Source organism: Cervus canadensis, chromosome 11 (genome assembly GCF_019320065.1).
Source record: "Cervus canadensis isolate Bull #8, Minnesota chromosome 11, ASM1932006v1, whole genome shotgun sequence".
Classification (NCBI taxonomy): Eukaryota; Metazoa; Chordata; class Mammalia; order Artiodactyla; family Cervidae; genus Cervus; species Cervus canadensis.
Window position 1 is genome coordinate 10,414,184 of NC_057396.1, and position 19,812 is coordinate 10,433,995.

At 38.0% G+C, this 19,812-nt stretch overlaps 1 long non-coding RNA gene across 1 annotated transcript; it reads right to left on the minus strand.

The window, feature by feature from the left end:
- Positions 1-841: 841 nt before the first annotated feature.
- LOC122450348 lies at positions 842-18,829 on the minus strand. The gene is made up of 3 exons (XR_006272103.1): positions 18,818-18,829; positions 928-1,041; positions 842-886 (listed from the first exon to the last, which is right to left on the minus strand). It is a non-coding gene; the product is annotated as an uncharacterized LOC122450348 (long non-coding RNA).
- Between the last annotated feature and the right edge of the window lie 983 nt (positions 18,830-19,812).

Consider the following 19,812-nt stretch of genomic DNA (forward strand, 5'->3'; position numbering starts at 1 on the left):
AACTAACGAATTATTTAACTCAGCTCTCAGCTTTTCAACAGGCATTAATGGAACTCTGGGAGGTGACTCCTGACTCTGAGTCAAGCAAGCCTCTGAGTCAAACAAGCCTCTAGTTGAGCCAGGAACCGAGGTCCTGATAAAAACATTGAGGTCTGGGGGCCAAACCCTGGAGCCCCACTGGGAAGGCCCTTTCCAGGTTATTATTTCTTCTCACAGGAGTTGATTCATGGATGCATCAAACTCGAGTTAAGAAGTGGCACCCTGACCAGAACTAAGTGATGCCATTTTATGTCTTTACTTTCTATGCTCTGACTGTACTTTTCAGATGGGCCTGATAATCTATGTGAGCCTCCTTCTGCTGTCTCCAAAAGTCCTGAGTCTGCCATTTGATCCTCAAGACAATGCCTTTCTGTCCTGGGCTCACTCCTATGCACATTCCACAATTGGTCTAACTGCTGGGTCTGTGGAGCGCTCCCCTCTTCATCAGAGGAAGATTTCCCATGGAGCTCATCTCCACTTCAGGGAAAGCACTTTCTCCAAGTTTGTGATTACCTTCGATAACAAAAATCATATGTGATGCCTCTTATTAACCTGATGACATCTAACAATCTTAAAATGGACTGGTGCAACAATTTGTACCTTAAATATGGACATAATGTGACTTTTAATTTTGCTTATTGTTCTGCTTTTGCTGTTTGCTCCCTACATCTGTAACTGTGTAGCTGGATTTGTTTCTAGTCACATGAAGGCTTTTAAGTTACAAATGGTTGCTCAAACTCCTGCGACTGCAGCAACTTCCTCCAACTACACCTGGGGCCCCTGGATCAGAGACCCTCAATATGAGGGTTAGGAGAATATGTTACCTCACTAATTTAGGGACGATGCCCTTTATCAGATCAGGAGCAGTTATAGAATGAGAACGTTGACCCCTTCCTTAGGCAACATAGTTCTAAAAGAAAAGAGGGGAATGAGAAGGTAACAGGCAGGAAGGCTTGGGGTCTCCAAACAGAGGAAATATGCTGCAAGTGTCAGACATTTTTTCTCTCTCTCTCTTAAGCGGCAGGAGGAAACAAGTGTTAGGTTTTTTTTTCTCTTTCTATATACAAATTTAAAAAGAGGTTTCTTTTAAAATTATGTGTTGCTATAATGACACCTGGTTCTACCTGAACTTAACTTTTCTCAAACATTGAGCTAACCAATGCATTTTTCTTATGGAAATGTTTGTCTTAAGCTATGTTAATGAACTATGTATTTACCCTAGACTCTGTCTTCAAGTTCCCCATAAGACTCAGAACTGACTTGACAAACCGGTATGTTTAACTCATACATTGTTCTCCTAATCTATGTTAATGAAACTCTATATTTACTTGGAAACCTGCCTTTCTTGAAGATTCATGTCAATCACTTTATGACCCAGGATGACTCACCTGGTGCCAATGTCATCTCAAAATGCATGTTATGGGTGAGGGACCTGGTGCCACTCTGAGTTTTGAGACATCTCGTTTCTATAAATAACAGCTTACTAGTAGCTATATAACATCTGGCTAACAACACGACTGAATGACTGAACTGAACTGAACTGAAAGACTACCAGAGGGGCACTCTTTCCAACGCTTTCTGATGTCAATGTCAGAAGCTTTCTCTATCTCTTTTATACTTTAATAAAACTTCATTACACAAAAGCTCTGAGCGATCCAGCCTCATCACTGGCCCCAGATTGAATTCTTCTTGTCTGGAGGCCAAGAATCCCGGCGTCTTTCGTGGTTCAGTGATAACCTTTCAGAACTTTGTCAGCTAAGTAATGTCTCTGTTTTTTAATACGCTGTTTGTCATAGTTTTTCTTCCAAGAGGCAAGTGATGGGGATCTTAGTTTTTTGAATGTTGAGTTTTAAGTCAGTTTTTTACACTCTCCTGTTTCACTTTGATCAAGAGGCTCTTTAGTTTCTCTTCACATTCAGCTATAAGGGTGGTGTCATCTGCATATCTGAGGGTATTGGGATTTCTCCCAGCAATCTTGATTACAACTTGTAATCCATCCAACCCAGCATTTCTCATAATGTACTCTGAATATAAGTTAAATAAGCAGGGTGATAATGTACAGCCTTGATATATTCTTTCCCAATTTTGAGCCAGTCTGTTGTTCCATGTCCAGTCCCAACCAGCGTTTCTTGACCTGCATACAGTTTTCTCAAGAGGCAGGTAAGATGGTCTGGTAATCCCATATTTTAAAGAATTTTCCACTGTTTGTTGTGATCCACACAGTCAAAGGTTTTAGCATAGTCAATGCAGCACAATTAGATGTTTCTGGAATTGTCTTGCTTTTTCGATGATCCCAAGAATGTTGGCAATTTGGTCTCTGGTTCCTCTGCATTTTCTAAATCCAGCTTGTACATATGGAAGTTCTCTGTTATGTATTGTTCTATGTTATGTATTGTTGAAGCTTGGAGAATTTGAGCATTATCTTGCTAGAATGTGAAACAAGTGCAATTGTGCAGTAGTTTGAACAATTTTTGGCACTGCCCTACTTTGGTATTGAAATGAAAACTGGCCTTTTCCAGTCCTGTGGGCACTGCTGAGTTTTCCACATTTGCTGACATATTGAGTGCAGCACTTTAACAGCATCATCTTTTAGGATTTTAAGTAGCTCAGCTGGAATTCCATCACCTCAGCTTGTTTTGTTCTCAGTAATGCTTCAAAAGGCCCCCCTTGACTTCACATTCCAGGATGTCTGACTCTAGGTGGGGGATCACACCATCATGGCTGTCTGGGTCATTAGATCTTTTTTGTACAATTCTTCTGCAGGTTCTTGCCACCTCTTCTTAATATCTTCTGCTTTGTTAGATTCATACCATTTCTGTCCCTCTTTGTGTCCATGTTCACATGAAATGTTCCTTGGTATCTCTAAGTTTCTTGAAGAGATTGCTAGACTTTCCCATTCTATTGCTTTTCTCAATTTCTTTACTTTATTCATTTAGGGCCTTCTTATCTCTCCTTGGTATTTTCTGGAGGTCTGCATGCAGTTGGGTATGTCTTTCCTCTTCTCCCTTGCTTTTTTCTTTTCTTTTTATCTCAGCTAGCTGTAGGGCCTCCTCAGAAACCATTTTGCCTTTTTGCATTTCTTTTTCTTTTCTCTCTCTCTTTTTATTTTTTTTACATTTCTTTTTCTTGGGGATGGTTTTGATCACTGCCTCCTGTACCAAACCAGGGCTTCCCTGGTGGATCATCTGTAGTGTGGGAGAGCGGGTTTGATCTCTGGGTTGGAAAGAGTCCCTGGAGAAGGGAACAGCTACCCACTTCAATATTCTGGCCTGGAGAATTCCATGGACTGTATTGTCTATTGGGTACTAGAGTCGGACATGACTGAGCAACTTTCACTTCACTTCCTGTACAATGTTACAAATCTCTGTCTATAATTCTTCAGGCATTCTGTCTATCAGGTCTAATCATTTGATTTTTTTTTTTTTTTTTTTTTTTTGGTCACTTCCACTGTATAATTATAAGAGATCTGATTTATGTCATACTTTAATGGCCTAGTGGTTTTTCCTGCTTTCTTCATTTTAATTTTGAATTTGGCAATAAGGATTTCATGATCTGAGACACAGTCAGCTCCTGGTATTGTTTTTGCTGATTGTATAGAGCTCCTCCATCTTTGGCTGCAAAGAATATAATAAATCTGATTTCTGTTGACCATCTAGGGATGTCTATGTGTAGCAATGTCTCTTGTGATAGAAGAGGGTATTTGTTATGGCCAGTCCACTATTTTGGCAAAACTCTGTTGGCCTTTGCCCTATTTTATTTTGTACTCCAAGGCCAAGCTTGTCTGTTACTCCAGGTATCTCTTGATTTCCTACTTTTGCATTCCAGTCCCCTATGATGAAAAACACATATTTTTTTGGTGTTAGCTCTAGAAGATTTTTTAGGTCTTCAGAGAACCATTTAACTTCAGCTTTTTCAGCATTTCTGGTTGGGGCATAGATTTGGATTACTATGATATTGAACTGTTTGCCTTGGCAATGAACTGAGATCAATTTGACATTTTTGGGATTGCACCCAAGTTCTGTGTTTGACTCTTTTATTAACTATGAGGATTACTCCATTTCTTCTAAGGGATTCTTGTTCACAGTAGTAGATATAATGGTCATCTGAATTAAATTCACCTATTCCAGTCCATTTAAGTTCACTGATTCCTAAAAAGTCGATGTTCACTCTTGCAGTCTCCTGCTTGACCATTTCCAATTTACTTTGATTCATGGACCTAACTTTCTAGGTTCCTATGCAATATTGTTCTTTACACCCTCACACTTTACTTTCACCACCAGACACATCCAGAACTGGGCATCATTTCTGCTTTGGCTCACCCTCTTCATTCCTTCTGGAGCTATTTCTCCTCTCTTCTCCAGGAGCATTTTGGGTACCTACTGACATGTGGAGTCCATCTTTCAGTGTTATATCTTTTTTTGCCTTTTCATACTGTTCATATGCTTCTCAAGGCAAGCATGCTGAAGTGGTCTGACATTCCTGTCTCCAGTGGACCGTGTTTTGTCAGAACTCTCCACCATGACCTGTCTGTCTTGGGTGCCCTATGCAGCATGGCTCATAGTTTCATTTAGCTAGACAAGGCTGTGATCCAGTTGATCAGTTTGGCTAGTTTTCTGTGATTGTGGTTTTCATTAGCCTCCCCTCTGATGGATGAGGATAAAAGGCTTGTGGAAGCTTCTTGATTGGAGGAATTGGTGATATTTAAGCATTAAAAATAAGCATATAAGTATTAAAAGTAAGATACATAAAGGAAGCTTCAGACTAGAAAAGCACAAGGATTCATAGCAGAAAGAATAAATTAATGCATACTAAACTGTCACTCTCTGTTAGTTCATGAATCTTGGATGGAAGATGCCTACATCTACTGTAGTTGTTGAAATCTGGAAATTTTGGACAGAAACTATCTTTTTCCAAAAGTATCTATTGCTGTAGAGTTCCTAATAATGTTCAGTTTGAGGTTTCTGTTAGGAATCAACTTCTTGTGATTCTGTGAGATAAACACGTTTCTTTTAATTGAGACATATAAATCCAAGGACTGATTCATTACAATATCACTGTTACACTAATGATTAGTATTTGATAGGATCCTCTCTGTCAAAATTCAAGAGCTATTTCACTGATTTATCTTACTTGAACACAAAATTTTTGGTAATTTTTGAAAAATTGCACATACATACCTTTTGTTAGTTAGACTAGTTATGTTGTATGGTTTTATTCCAGTATTTGCTCACATCTGTTTGCAATAGTGTCGAGATAAGAATAGAAAAATATTTTGATGTGTTTCAACCATATACTAACTCATAAAGGAAAAGTTATGAACAAAAGGATTGATCTTACTGTCTTTAAAACCAGTGTAAATATCTTAGTTAGGTCAGAAGTCGGCAAACTGCAACCCACGTGCCGAATCTGCCTTGTGTCCTATTTTTGTATGACGCTACCTCTGCATCTAACTCTTCATGAGCACTTGGAAATCCTTGAAGTTCTCTTTATGCTATACTTCCTCTCCAAACAAAGGTGAAGAATTCATCTTATTAAATTTCACATTTAACTCTTGATTGGAATCAGGTTAATATACTAACCAAAATTTGTGGTGAGTGCAAGTAATTATCTGAGAATATTTGCCTGTGGTTAGAGATATTATTCTGGTAAAGTGACATCTATTACAAAACATCCTGCTTAATATTTTCACCTTTCAGTCTTCACATATGATCCATCAACAAACACCTTAAATCTATGTAACATAAAGGAGCTTCTAATAAACCTACTTATGGCAGGAATAGCTTGCAATCAGAGGCCAGACAGTTATGAGTTTTCTCTTTATCCAATAATGGAAGAAGAAATTCTTTTCAATGTTAGAATAATGAAAGGAAATGTATAGAGACTGAAACACAATTTCACTGGAGGTAAGCATATTTATTGAATAACATGGTGTTAGTTTCAATAAGCAGCAGAAAAAACATCAGTCTTAAACAACAGACAAACAATAGCAACAACAACAGCCTAAAATCCAGCTAGCAAATACATCCAATAGTTTGATGCTTGTGGGTATTGCCTTAGGCAATATGGATGAAAAGTGAAACTATAGTAAAATTCTGGTTTCTAATGGCTATACAAACTTAGTTCTTTTTGACTCTAGAAATTCTCTTTTTAGTAAACCTTTTTGTATCCGTGTTTTGGCAGTTGCTTTAGGTATTATTCGGAGAAGGCAATGGCAACCCACTCCAGTACTCTTGCCTGGAAAATCCCCTGGATGGAGGAGCCTGATAGGCTGCAGTCCATGGGGTCACTAGGAGTCGGACACGACTGAGTGACTTCACTTAATGGCTATCATGGCCTTGAGCCAGAGCTGCAGTGGCTTATCCAGACCTCTCATATAAGAGATAAAAATATTTATGATAATTAGAAAGAGAAAAAGGAAGGAGGGAAGAAATCAGAGCTTGGATCCAATAGAAGACTTATGTCACCGGCACAGCCATAACGTCTCCTAGGTGGGAGGATTGTGGGGACTCAGAGGAGTGTACTATTTCCCAGACAGTGTCTTTGAGAAGGTTTTGATTACATTTTTATGGGAACTGAGATTTGTCAAACATTGGTTCCCACAAAATGCCACTAAAATAATTTGTCAAAAATGTAATTCTGAGCTTATTTTTAGTGCAGAAAGGGAGAGAACAGCCTGGATAGATTCTTAGTGTCTTAGGCAAGGTTGGGCAAATTTGGAATATTTACATCGCTTTCAATTCTGCTGTGAAATGTGCATTCCAACATGAAAGCATGATTAGGATTGAGAAAAAGATCATGAGAGAATTGTTATAGAGTGGAGAACAGAGAGAGAAGGATTTTAAAACAAGGGTTTCTAAGAGGCTTGGGAATAAACAGCCATTTAATGTTGTCTATAGCATATTGACTAAATTTTGCTGCTGACAAAAATTTTGGCAGGAAGTTGTTAAAGAAAACTTTTTCATGACACTTGTTAAAAGCAGTAGGAATGACTTTATTAAAAAGTGACTATTTCAATGGGGGTTTTGTAGGAAAGAGTCATTAAGCTTACATTTGCATATAACAAGGACAAGTAAGAATTTATAGACATAGAACAGGGTCTGTGGATGGAAAATTACTAAGAGGAAATTTCAGGACTAGAGATGGTTCTTACAAAACTAACTTCACAGGATCCTTGCTGAAGGTAGGCCAGAGTGATAAGATATCCAGGGATAAGCAATTTGACCAGATGAAATGGGTGATCAGATAGCAAGGGAGGGAGATTTTTGTTAGGTCATCTCAACTCAGCAGGATTCTTGCTAAAACTGGACTAACTGGGCAAGGAACAGAACTCAAGGTCAGGGCCTAGCAAATAAGACGGCTAAGAGGGGCTGGACTCAAGTTTGGTCCGAGAGAGTCTTCACAAGGGTGACTGAGGGGGTTGGAGGGGTTATGTATAATGGACAGTAAAGTCATCGGCAATTACTTATCTTTCTTAGATGAGTTTCCTGAAATAGTCAAGTCAAGTATTAGCGATGGTGGAATAATAAAATTATGTGACTGTTGTGGTCCATACACAGGTTGGAAAAGAATTTACAGACATGAGACAGAATGAGAGGGAAATAAAATTTATTAGAGTGGGAGACACTGTTAGAATAGCAGGCCAGTTCAAGGGAGAACCAGTATTGAACAGGGGTCCTTTATGCATTTTTATACCCAGGGTACTAGGAGCAGGATAGGGATCTTTGCAGATCATTGGCTGATTGGATGAGGCAGGTATACTGGATGGCAGAGGGGGAAAGTAAGGCAAATACTTTCTCCCTATGGGGTAGAAGAGAAGACAGCTTATACTGTTCAGGAGGACCTTAAATCTGTTAATAGTTACAAAAAGGTGGGGGTGGGGGTGGGGAGAAGTATGATAAGGGTCTGTTTTTTTCCATTCCTGCATTCTGCATTCCAAGATCTTCCTTGTATTTTGTTGTTTTTTTTTGTTTTTTGTTTTTTTGGTTTTTTTTTCTTTCTTTCTTTCTCTCTTTATTTCTTTCTGTTCTTTCATCCTTGGGACCCCACAGTGACTAACTGAAAGTTAAAATAATATAATGTGAATAATATGTTACCTGGGAATACCTGATTTCTACTTTCAAGACTCATATAAATAGCATTTGACAATCCAAATTAAGGGGAATAAGAATGCCTTTCAATGTTTCACTTAAGGGCTCATCAGTTAGGAGTGGATAAGGTTCCTTTAAACCCGCCTTATATCTTAAAGTAGCATGTTAGGCTATGTGTCTCAAAACTCTTTTAAACACTTGTTTTGAAACAGTATAAAAATGGTATAGCTCGTCACTTTATAATGAAGATACACATTGCACAATTGTTTTGCTTTCAGGTTCAGGAGCCGAGGAAAACTTAGATAAGAATCAGGAAGCAATATCCTTCAATAAAAACTGGACTGATAATTTCACAAGAACATTGCTGGGATACTGCTTCCCCTAATTTCTTGTCTCATTCAGTTCAGTTCAGTCGCTCAGTCGCGTCCCAATCTTTGCGACCCCATGAAATGCAGCACGCCAGGCCTCCCTGTCCATTACCAACTCCCTGAGTTCAACAAAACTCATGTCCATTGAGTCTGCGATGCCATCCAACCATCTCATCCTCTGTCATCCCCTTCCCCTCATGCCTTCAATCTTTCCCAGCATCAGGGTCTTTTCCAATGAGTCAGCTCTTCACATCAGGTGGCCAAAGTATTGGAATTTCAGCTTCAACATCAGTCCTTCCAATGAATATTCAGGACTGATTTCATTTAGGATGAACTGGTTGGATCTCCTAGCAGTCCAAGGGACTCTCAAGAGTCTTCTACAACACCACAGTTCAAAAGCATCAATTCTTCAGTGCTCAGCTTTCTTTATAGTCCAACTCTCACAACCACACATGACCACTGGAAAAACCATAGTATTGACTAGACCGACCTTTGTTGACAAAGGAATGTCTCTGCTTTTTAATATGCTGTCTAGGTTGGTCATAACTTTCCTTCCAAGGAGTAGGTGTCTTTTCATTTCATGGCTGCAATCACCATCTGCAGTGATTTTGGATCCCAGAAAAATAAAGTCAGCCACTGTTTCCACTGTTTCCCCATCTATTTGCTATGAAGTGATGAGACCAGATGCCATGATCTTAGTTTTCTGAATGTTGAGCTTTAAGCCAACTTTTTCACTCTCCTCTTTCACCTTCATCAAGAGACTCTTTAATTCTTCTTCACTTTCTGCTATAAGGGTGGTGTCATCTGCATATCTGAGGTTACTGATATTTCTTGAAGCAGTCTCGATTCCAACCTGTGCTTTCTCCAGCCCAGCATTTCTCATGATGTACTCTGCATATAAGTTAATTAAGCAGGGTGACAATGTACAGCTTTGACGTACTCCTTTTCCTATTTGGAACCAGTCTGTTGGTCCATGTCCAGTTCTAACTGTTGTTTACTGACCTGCATACAGGTTTCTCAAGAGGCAGGTCAGGTGGTCTGGTATTCCCACCTTTCAGGATTTTTCACAGTTTATTGTGATCCACACAGTCAAAGGCTTTGGCATAGTCAATAAATCAGAAATATATGTTTTTCTGGTACTCTCTTGCTTTTTCGATGATCCAGCAGATGCTGGCAATTTGATCTCTGGTTCCTCTGACTTTTCAAAAACCAGCTAAGACAGATGAAAGTTCACGGTTCATGTATTGCTGAAGCCTGGCTTGGAGAATTTTAAGCATTGCTTTACTAGCATGTGAGATAAGTGCAATTGTGCGGTAATTTGAGCATTCTTTGGCACTGCCGTTCTTTGGGATTGGAATGAAAACTGACCTTTTCCAGTCCTGTGGCCACCCCTGAGTTTTCCAAATTTGCTGGCATATTGAGTGTAGCACTTTCACAGCATCATCTTTCAGGATTTGAAATAGCTCAACTGGAATTCCATCACCTCCACTAGCTTTGTTTGTAATGATGCTTCCTAAGGCCCATTTAACTTTACATTCCAGGATGTCTGGCTCTAGGTGAGTGATCACACCATTGTGATTTTCTGGGTAGTGAAGATCTTTTTTTGTACAGTTCTTCTGTGTATTCTTGCCACCTCTTCTTAATATCTTCTGCTTCTGTTAGGTTCCTACCATTTCTGTCCTTTATTGAGTCCATCTTTGCATGAAATATTCCCTTGGTATCTCTAATTTTCTTGAAGAGATCTCTAGTCTTTCCCATTCTATTGTTTTCCTCTATTTCTTTGCATTGATCACTAAGGAAGGCTTTCTTATCTCTTGTCTCATTAACATCTAGCTATTAATGTTGCTTAATTAGTCTAATTAAGGAAGATAATACCTAACTTGCTGACCTAAAATTTTAATGCTGTTAACTGAGGATACCTGTTTTAAAGCCACTTATAATTGTATCTTTATATTTGAAATTACTGTATGCACAGTTGCAAAATTTGCATAGTCTTAACTTAGTTATATAATTTCTCAATTGCAGTAAGTATATATTTATTTTGCCTTTAAGACCTTAACTTACCTAGCATGCCTTTATAACTTGTGACAAGATTTAAGAAATTTTCATATGCATCAACTCATTTGAACTATAAAACAGTTCTTGACTCAGGAAAGGAAGGAAGATTTTTGTACACAGTGTACAAGGTAGAACTTGAAATACAGAAGAAAAAAATATTGTATCTGATCAGTGAGGTACTAAATAATGTAATGTTGTGAATAGCTAGCTTTTTTTTTATTATTATCCACCTAAATACTCTTTCACTTATTTATTCTTCATCTATACCTCAATTCTATAATTTTAAAATTAACATGTATGATAAATGAAGGACTCTCCATAGATAGTTTTACAAAGGTGTTTTTCTCAAGAAAAACATACACATGTAAATGGTGAAATTTGAAATGTACTCTCTGACCATAAAGAAAGTAGGCAGATTTCCAGGTTTTCCCAGGACTCTAACATTTCAATAAAAACTGCCAATAAAGAAATGAAAGAGGTTTTTAGTTTTTGTTTTTCCCCCTACGGATGTCAAGCTTTTTTTGTATAACAGGAAAGCAGACTAAGTTTCTTAATCATTATTATTATTCTAGAACTTGGAGGTGGACACATGATTAAAACTTTATTTTAAATTGCAGACACTACTATAGCAAACCATTTAGAGAACTCATTGAAATTCCTTACTGTTTCATGTTGCTACCATTAGCTAGACACATTCATTGTCAAGGAAAATGAGGAAGAAGAAAAATTTGGGTTTTGACATGCAAATGAGTCCCCTAAGCTCCTCAGTTTGCTTTAGAATTTTTATATCTCATCTGTCACAACATCAATTCTTGAAGCAAAGTAGGTGCATTGTGGCATCACTTAATATAGGGATTCTAAAGTTAAATAAGGTGTGTGATGTGGCTATTTGTACATAACATGTAAAATATTCATCCAGGCTTTTGCTTGAATCTAAAAGATTTAGGAGGACAGGCCTAAATGTAAAGGAATTACCATGCTAAATCAGAGCCATGGTCCATCTAGCATTGCAATAAGTAACAAACAGAAGTTTTAAATATCTTTACGTTTGCCCTTCCTTAAGCAATATTGAATGCTAAATGTCCCAGGACATCAATGTATGGAAGCAACATGTATGGAAAGAAGTCATCATCTATTTTCAGATATAAACTGAAGTCTGGATTTTCTAGTGAGTTACACTGGTTACTTCTCACAAACCATTTTATGTAGATCATTTTATTATAATATTATTTTTTTCTTTTTTGCTTTCAATGCTTTTTGTAACATTATACCAGTGGAGACTCTATGATACAATTTAAGGAATAGACACATTCATTATTAAAACATAGTGGAGAGTCCTGAAAAACATACTTATTCAAATAAAAGATTAATGTGTAAGAATGCCAATACTGCAGATGATTTTTAAACTCTTTTTTCATATTCTTTTCCCATTTAGGTTGTTACATAATATTGAGCATAATTCTTTGTATATAATACTTTAATAATGAGGAAACAGACATTTGGAGAAGTCAGGAAAGTAACCAATGTCTCAAAGTTACTTAAGTGGCAGAGTAAATATTCAAATCATATTTGTATTTTTCACCACAAAATTCCCCAATTTCCTCCTCAAAGTTCTTTTTATCTAGAATGTTCTTCCCCATCATCTTAATTGCACTAAAATTTAATCTCTTTATGAAATAAAAAAAAAATCTGATACTTAACATCTATATCCATATATATGTTTTCTGATAAAACTGTCCCTAACTTCCTACAAATGAGTTGATGCTTTTACTTGATGATCTCATGTTCTTAATAAACATATAACACATCTAATAATAGTTAAGTGCATATGCCTTTCTTTCTTACCAGATAGTGTGCTCCTTGATGGCTAGCATAGTCAGTCTCAATCTTTAATCATGATTATGTTAGGTACTTAGAATAGGAAAAGGAGTCCAAAATGATGGTGGTAAAAGACAAAGGGGAAAAGCCCAAGAAGAGGAAACAAAGAAAAAGTCCCCAGACCTGAATGAGAACCCCAGGTGAAACAGACACACCCCTTTCCTGGCTAGCCCTAATGTCCATAGGGCAGGCTCAGAGGGGGAGAAGACCAAACATATAAAAAGAGGGGGCTAAGACAGATTGAGTCCTCTCCTTCAGGGTTAGCCCACTCTCACGTCTCAAGGGTGCAAGGGTGTGCTATGTTTGTTTACTGAATAAAACTCAAGCTGCTACTTAGCTGTAAAATTTGTCCACCATTTCAAATCCTTGCTGTGGTGAGGCTGAACCGAGGAAATTACACACTCTCCTGAGAGTCATACTCCAGTTGGCTAACAGCGGCTTGTCACTTAGAAGATACTCATTAAATGTTTAATTTATGAATGAAAGAACTAATGCCTCAAATGTGTTGTAGGAGAAACTGCACCACTTTATTAGCTCTGATAAATCTTCAGTTTTTGCTTTTTTTAAAATAAATTGTGGAATTATAGACTTGCCACCATTCATGTGATTTGGTCATGTCATTTCAGACTTACATGACTCATCAATTTCCTTTTAATTTATACAGGAAGTGCCCTATATATGAAAGAGTTCTGTTATGAGAATGTATTCATGAGTATAATTTGCTTGTAAGTCCCACAGAGTTAGCCTAGATACTCAACTAACACATTCAGCTATACAGTACTATACTATAATAGGTTTATAATACTTTTCACACAAATAGTAAATGAAAAACAAACACAAAAATAAGGAAAATATTTTAAACTTTACAATACAATATTTTGAACAATACAGTAATACAGCGCCAACAGCTGGCATACATGGGCTGGCATTGAGTGAACAGGTGAGCAGAGGTACTGACTGGAGAAGGGAGTAAATGTGGGAGATAACAGAGTTGAAGGATCATGAGAAATAGGAGATGGAGGGCAAGCTATAATTTCACTTATGCCTGAAATTGATGGAACACATGCTCACATCTTTGAAATTTCACAACTTGAAGGTTCGTACATAGGGGATTTACTATACTAAGACACTCAGGTCCCCTCCAGGTTGCCAGCTATTCATGTTATTCATCCATGAACTATTGTAAAACATATTCCAGCTTCTTCTCTCCTTACCCTGCAACAACATATGTAGTGCTCAACAAACAATTTAGAGTTCGATAGTCATGAATCTGTGCTATTTTTAAGATATTTACCTGGTGGTAAATTTTGGGATGGCAGGAATAATGAATCAAGTTGAACATTGAATATGTTTCTACCACCTAATTTGATAAGAATGCTACAGGATTTTACTAAGTGATGGCATTAACTTCATCTTTAGACTAATGAACCCATTTGAAGTACAATGAATTGTATGCCCTAAGATAAATAAAATTAAATCTCTTCAGCCTTGCCTTTCCTTTATAAAATCAGAAAGACAAATAACTGTAGCTCAGAGTTGTCTTGAAAATTAATAAATAATGCGTGTTAAACTCTGTACTCCAAAGATGGTACACAATGTCAGGGTTCTTTTTCTCAAAAGTTACTTTCCATTTAAGAGGTCTCTTTCTTTAGAATTTCTCATTTATAACAGCCTTTGTGGTAGGTAAAGCCAAAATAAATACTGGCATTTTTTTTTTTTAAACTTTTTCCTCCACTTCCACACACTACTGTTAACAATATTCTCCTCCTCTTTATTTTCTTTCCCAAAAGTTCATATTAAATCTGATCATTGTGTCTCTGGCTTGGGCTCGACCAGAGTGAATATGTAGGATGCAGGAGGAACTGATGAGGCTGCTCGTCCTGCTATTGTTCCTTTAATATTTCTTTCTCTGAATAGATTCTCATTTACACACCTTTTTCTTACTGTTCTCTTTTCCCTCTCTTCATTTGTATTGATGCTTGCAATATCTCTTAAAGTAGCCAAGCTTTTTTATAAATTCTCTCAGTATGTACCCTTCATTTGGGAAAATAAAAGTGATGAATGTAGTTTTAAAAAAAATGAAGTAGTCCCAGTTGTAGGGCAATTATCTTTTATAGATCCCAAACTTGTTCAGACCCACCAAGCTATTTACTGGCTGACAACCCCAGGCCTTTCTTCCAGGTCAGTTGATCAGTAAGTGTCAAAATAGTTTAATGATGTATTTTCTTCTCTACATTGTATCAGAAATCCTCACTTTTACATAAAGGTAAATATATAGAATTTGAGACTCTTGTTCTTGGTTTTCAATTCTAGGTGATCCTTAATGTTATTATGTCTAGATATTAAGACACTACCAAATAAGACAGAGAATGTTGAAAGGGGGAGATATGATTCAAAAAACTGGGCAAATAAATGCAACAAGAAATGAAAAATATTTCTAAAGTCATCTGGGTTTGTTTAAACTTGTGGCCGAGTTAGTGTTACACTTGACTGTCACAGGAGATGTCAATCTTATCACAAGTAGGGAATACACCTTAGTAAGCACAGTTAGCATGTGTAGTCCTCTTCATGGATCATAGCTTTGTCATAGTGAAAGAACCTGCAAAACTCAGGTAAATAGGATGTGGTTAAGCAGGAATATCTGAGGAATCAATGAACTAAAATGAATGGAAATAGGTAAATTTAATTCAGATGACCATTATATCTACTACTGTGGACAAGAATCTTTTAGTAGAACTGGAATCTTGAGAAAGAAGAATGGAACTGGAGGAATCAACCTGCCTGACTTCAGACTCTACTACAAAGCCACAGTCATCAAGACAGTAGGGTACTGGCACAAAGACAGAAATATAGATCAATGGAACAGAATAGAAAGCCCAGAGATCAATCCATGAACCTATGGACACCTTATCTTCGACAAAGGAGGCAAGGATATACAGTGGAAAAAAGACAACCTCTTTAACAAGTGGTGCTGGGAAAACTGGTCAACCACTTGTAAAAGAATGAAACTAGAACACTTTCTAACACCATACACAAAAATAAACTCAAAATGGATTAAAGATCTAAATGTAAGACCAGAAACTATAAAACTCCTAGAGGAGAACATAGGCAAAACACTCTCCGACATGAATCACAGCAAGATCCTCTATGACCCACCTCCCAGAATATTGGAAATAAAAGCAAAAATAAACAAATGGGACCTAATCAAACTTAAAAGCTTTTTGCACAACAAAGGAAACTATAAGCAAGGTGAAAAGACAGCCCTCAGATTGGGGAGAAAATAATAGCAAATGAAGCAACAGACAAAGATTAATCTCAAAAATATACAAGCAACTCCTGCAGCTCAATTCCAGAAAAATAAATGACCCAATCAAAAAATGGGCCAAAGAACTAAACAGACATTTCTCCAAAGAAGACATACAGATGGCTAACAAACACATGAAAAGATGCTCAACATCACTCATTATCAGAGAAATGCAAATCAAAACCACAATGAGGTACCATTACGCCAGTCAGGATGGCTGCTATCCAAAAGTCTACAAGCAATAAATGCTGGAGAGGGTGTGGAGAAAAGGGAACCCTCTTACACTGTTGGTGGGAATGCAAACTAGTACAGCCACTATGGAAAACAGTGTGGAGATTTCTTAAAAAACTGGAAATAGAACTGCCATATGACCCAGCAATCCCACTTCTGGGCATACACACCGAGGAAACCAGATCTGAAAGAGACACGTGCACCCCAATGTTCATCGCAGCACTGTTTATAATAGCCAGGACATGGAAGCAACCTAGATGCCCATCAGCAGACGAATGGATAAGGAAGCTGTGGTACATATACACCATGGAATATTACTCAGCCATTAAAAAGAATTCATTTGAATCAGTTCTAATGAGATGGATGAAACTGGAGCCCATTATACAGAGTGAAGTAAGCCAGAAAGATAAAGAACAGTACAGCATACTAACACATATATATAGAATTTAGAAAGATGGTAACGATAACCCTATATGCAAAACAGAGAAAAAGACACAGATGTACAGAACAGACTTTTGGTCTCTGTGGGAGAAGGCAAGGGTGGGATGTTTCGAGAGAACAGCATCGAAACATGTATATTATCTAGGGTGAAACAGATCACCAGCCCAGGTTGGATGCATGAGACAAGTGCTCGGGCCTGGTGCACTGGGAAGACCCAGAGGAATGGGGTGGAGAGGGAGGTGGGAGGGGGGATCAGGATGGGGAATACATGTAACTCCATGGCTGATTCATGTCAATGTATGACAAAACCCACTACAATTTTGTAAAGTAATTAGCCTCCAACTAATAAAAGAAAAAAAAGAAGAATCTTTTAGTAAAAGTGGAATAGAACTATTAGTCAACAAAAGAGTCTGATGAAGTACTTGGGTGCAATCTCAAAAATGACAGAATGAACTCTGCTCAATTCCAAGGCAAGCCATTCAACATCACAGTAATCCAAGTCTATGCCTCAACCAGTGATTCTGAAGAAGCTGGAGTTGAGTGATTCTATGAAGACCTAAAGACCTTCTAGATCTAATACAAAAAATAAAAAAATAAAATAATTTTCAACACAAAGGATTAGAAGGCAAAAGTAGGAAGGCAAGAGATAACTGGAGTAACAAGCAGGTTTGGCCTTGGAATACAAAATGGAGCAGGGCAAAAACTAACAGAGATTTCTCAAAAGAAGACACTGGTCATAGCGTACACATCTCCAACAACGCATGAGACAACTCTATACATAGACATCACCAAATGGTCAATATTGAAATCAGATTGATTACATTCTTTGCAGCTGAAGATGGAGAACTGAATTTGGAAATCTCAGCAATGTCCACAAAACTGGAAAAGGTCAGTTTTCATTCCAATCCCAAAGAAAGGCAATGTCAAAGAATGCACAAACTACCTCACAATTACACTCATCTCACGCACTAGTAAAGTAATGTTCAAAATTCTTTAAGCCAGGCTTCAACAATACATGAACTGTGAACTTCCAGATGTTCAAATTGGTTATAGAAAAGGCAGATAAGCCAGAAATCAAATTGCCAACATCCATTGGATTATAGAAAAAGCAAGAGAGTTCCAGAAAAACATCTATTTCTGCTTTATTGACTATGCTAAAGCCTTTGAATGTGTGGATCACAATAAACATTGGAAAATTCTGAAAGTGATGGGAATATCAGACCACCTGACCTGCCTCTTGAGAAACCTATGATGCAGGTCAGGAAGCAACAGTTAGAATTGGACATGGAACAAAGGACTGGTTCCAAATAAGGGAAGGAGTACATCAAGGCTGTATATTGTCACCTTGTTTATTTAACTTCTATGCAGAGTACATCAAGAGAAACACTGGGCTGGGTGAAGCACAAGCTTCAAGATTGCTATGAGAAATATCAATAACCTCAGATATGCAGATGATACCACCCTTATAGCAGAAAGTGAAGAAGAACTAAAGAGCCTATTGATGAAAGTGAAAGAGGAGAGTGAAAAAGTTCGCTTAAAGCTCAACATTCAGAAAGCTAAAACCATGGTAATCAGTCCCATAACTTCATGGCAAATAGATGGTGAAACAGTGGGAACAGTGGCTGACTTTATTTTGGGGGGCTCTAAAATCACTGTAGGTCGTGATTGCAGCCATGAAATTATAAATGCATGCTCATTGGAAGGAAAGCTATGACCAACCTAGACAGCATATTAAAAAGCAGAAACATTACTTTGCCGACAAAGGTCTGTCTAGTCAAGGCTATTGCTTTTCCAATAGTCATGTATGGATGTGAGAGTTGGACTATAAAGAAAGCTAAGCACTGAAGAATTGATGCTTTTAAACTGTGGTGTTGGAGAAGACTCTTGAGAGTCCCTTGTACTGCAAGGAGATCCAGCCAGTTCATCATAAATGAAATCAGTCCTGAATATTCATTGGAAGGACTGATGTTGAAGCTGAAATTCCAATACTTTGGCCACCTGATGTGAAGAGCTGACTCATTGGGAAAGACCCTGATGCTGGGAAAGTTTGAAGACAGTAGCAGAAGGGGACAACAGAGGATGAGATAGTTGGATTCATCACTGACTCAATGGACTGGAGTTTGAGTAAACTTCAGGAATTGGTGATGGGCAGGGAGGCCACACTGCAGTCCATGAGATCGCAGAGTCAAACAAGAGTGAGCGACTGAGCTGAACTGAACTGAACTGAAGATGGAGAAGCTCTATACAGTCAGCAAAGCCAATACCTGGAGCTGACTGGCTCAGATCATAAGCTCTTTAGAGCAGATATCAGGTTTAAATTGAAGATAGTACAGAAAACCACTAGGCCATTCAATTCACTTCAGTTGCTCAATTGTGTCCAATGCTTTGTCACCCCATGGACCTCAGCATACTAGGCTTCCCTGTCCATCCCCAACTCCTGGAGCTTGCTCAGACTCACAGCCATTGAGTCAGTGATACCATCCAACTATCTTATCCTCTATTGTCCCCTTCTCCTCCTACCTTCAATCTTTCCCAGAGTCATGGTCTTTTTCAATGAGTCAGTTCTTTGCATCATGTGGCTGATATACTGGAGCTTCAACTTCAGTGTCAGTCCTTCCACTGAATTTTCAGGACAGATTTCTTTTAGGATTGACTAGTTCGATCTCCTTGTAGCCCAGGGGACTCTCATAAGTATTCTCCAACACCACAGTTCAAAAGCATCAATTCTACAGCACTCAGTTTTCTTTATGACCCAACTCTCACATCCATGTGTGACTACTAGAAAAACCATAGCTTTTACTAGATGGACCTTTGTCTGCAAAGCAATGTCTCTGCTTTTTAATATGTTGTCTAGGCTTGTCATAGCTTTTATTCCAAGTAGCAAGTGTCTTTTAATTTCATGGCTGCAATCACCATCTGCAGTGATTTTGGAGCCCAAGAAAATAAAGTCTCTCATGGTTTCCATTGTGTCTATTTGCCGTGAAGTGATGGGACCAGATGCCATGATCTTAGTTTTTTGAAAGGTGAGTTTTAAGCTAGGTTTTTCACTCTCATCTTTCACTTGCATCAATAGGCTCTTTAGTTCCTCTTCACTTTCTGCCATAAGGGTGGTGCATATCTGAGTGTGTTGATATTTTTCCCAGCAATCTTGATCCGAGCGTGTGCTTTATCCAGCCCTGCCCACCTAAGAAAACACAGGAGACCTACTGGCCTTCACCTAATAGCTCTCACACTTTTTGCTGTACTCAGCTTTGTAAGAAACAGGGTCTAAAATGTACTCACTTGTGAACTCCTTTTCATAATATATTCCTCTAGTTATCAAATCATAAGGTTTCCTTATTTTAAGTATTGCCTTTTTTTGATAGCTCAGTTGGTAAAGAATCTGCCTACAATTCAGGAGACCCCA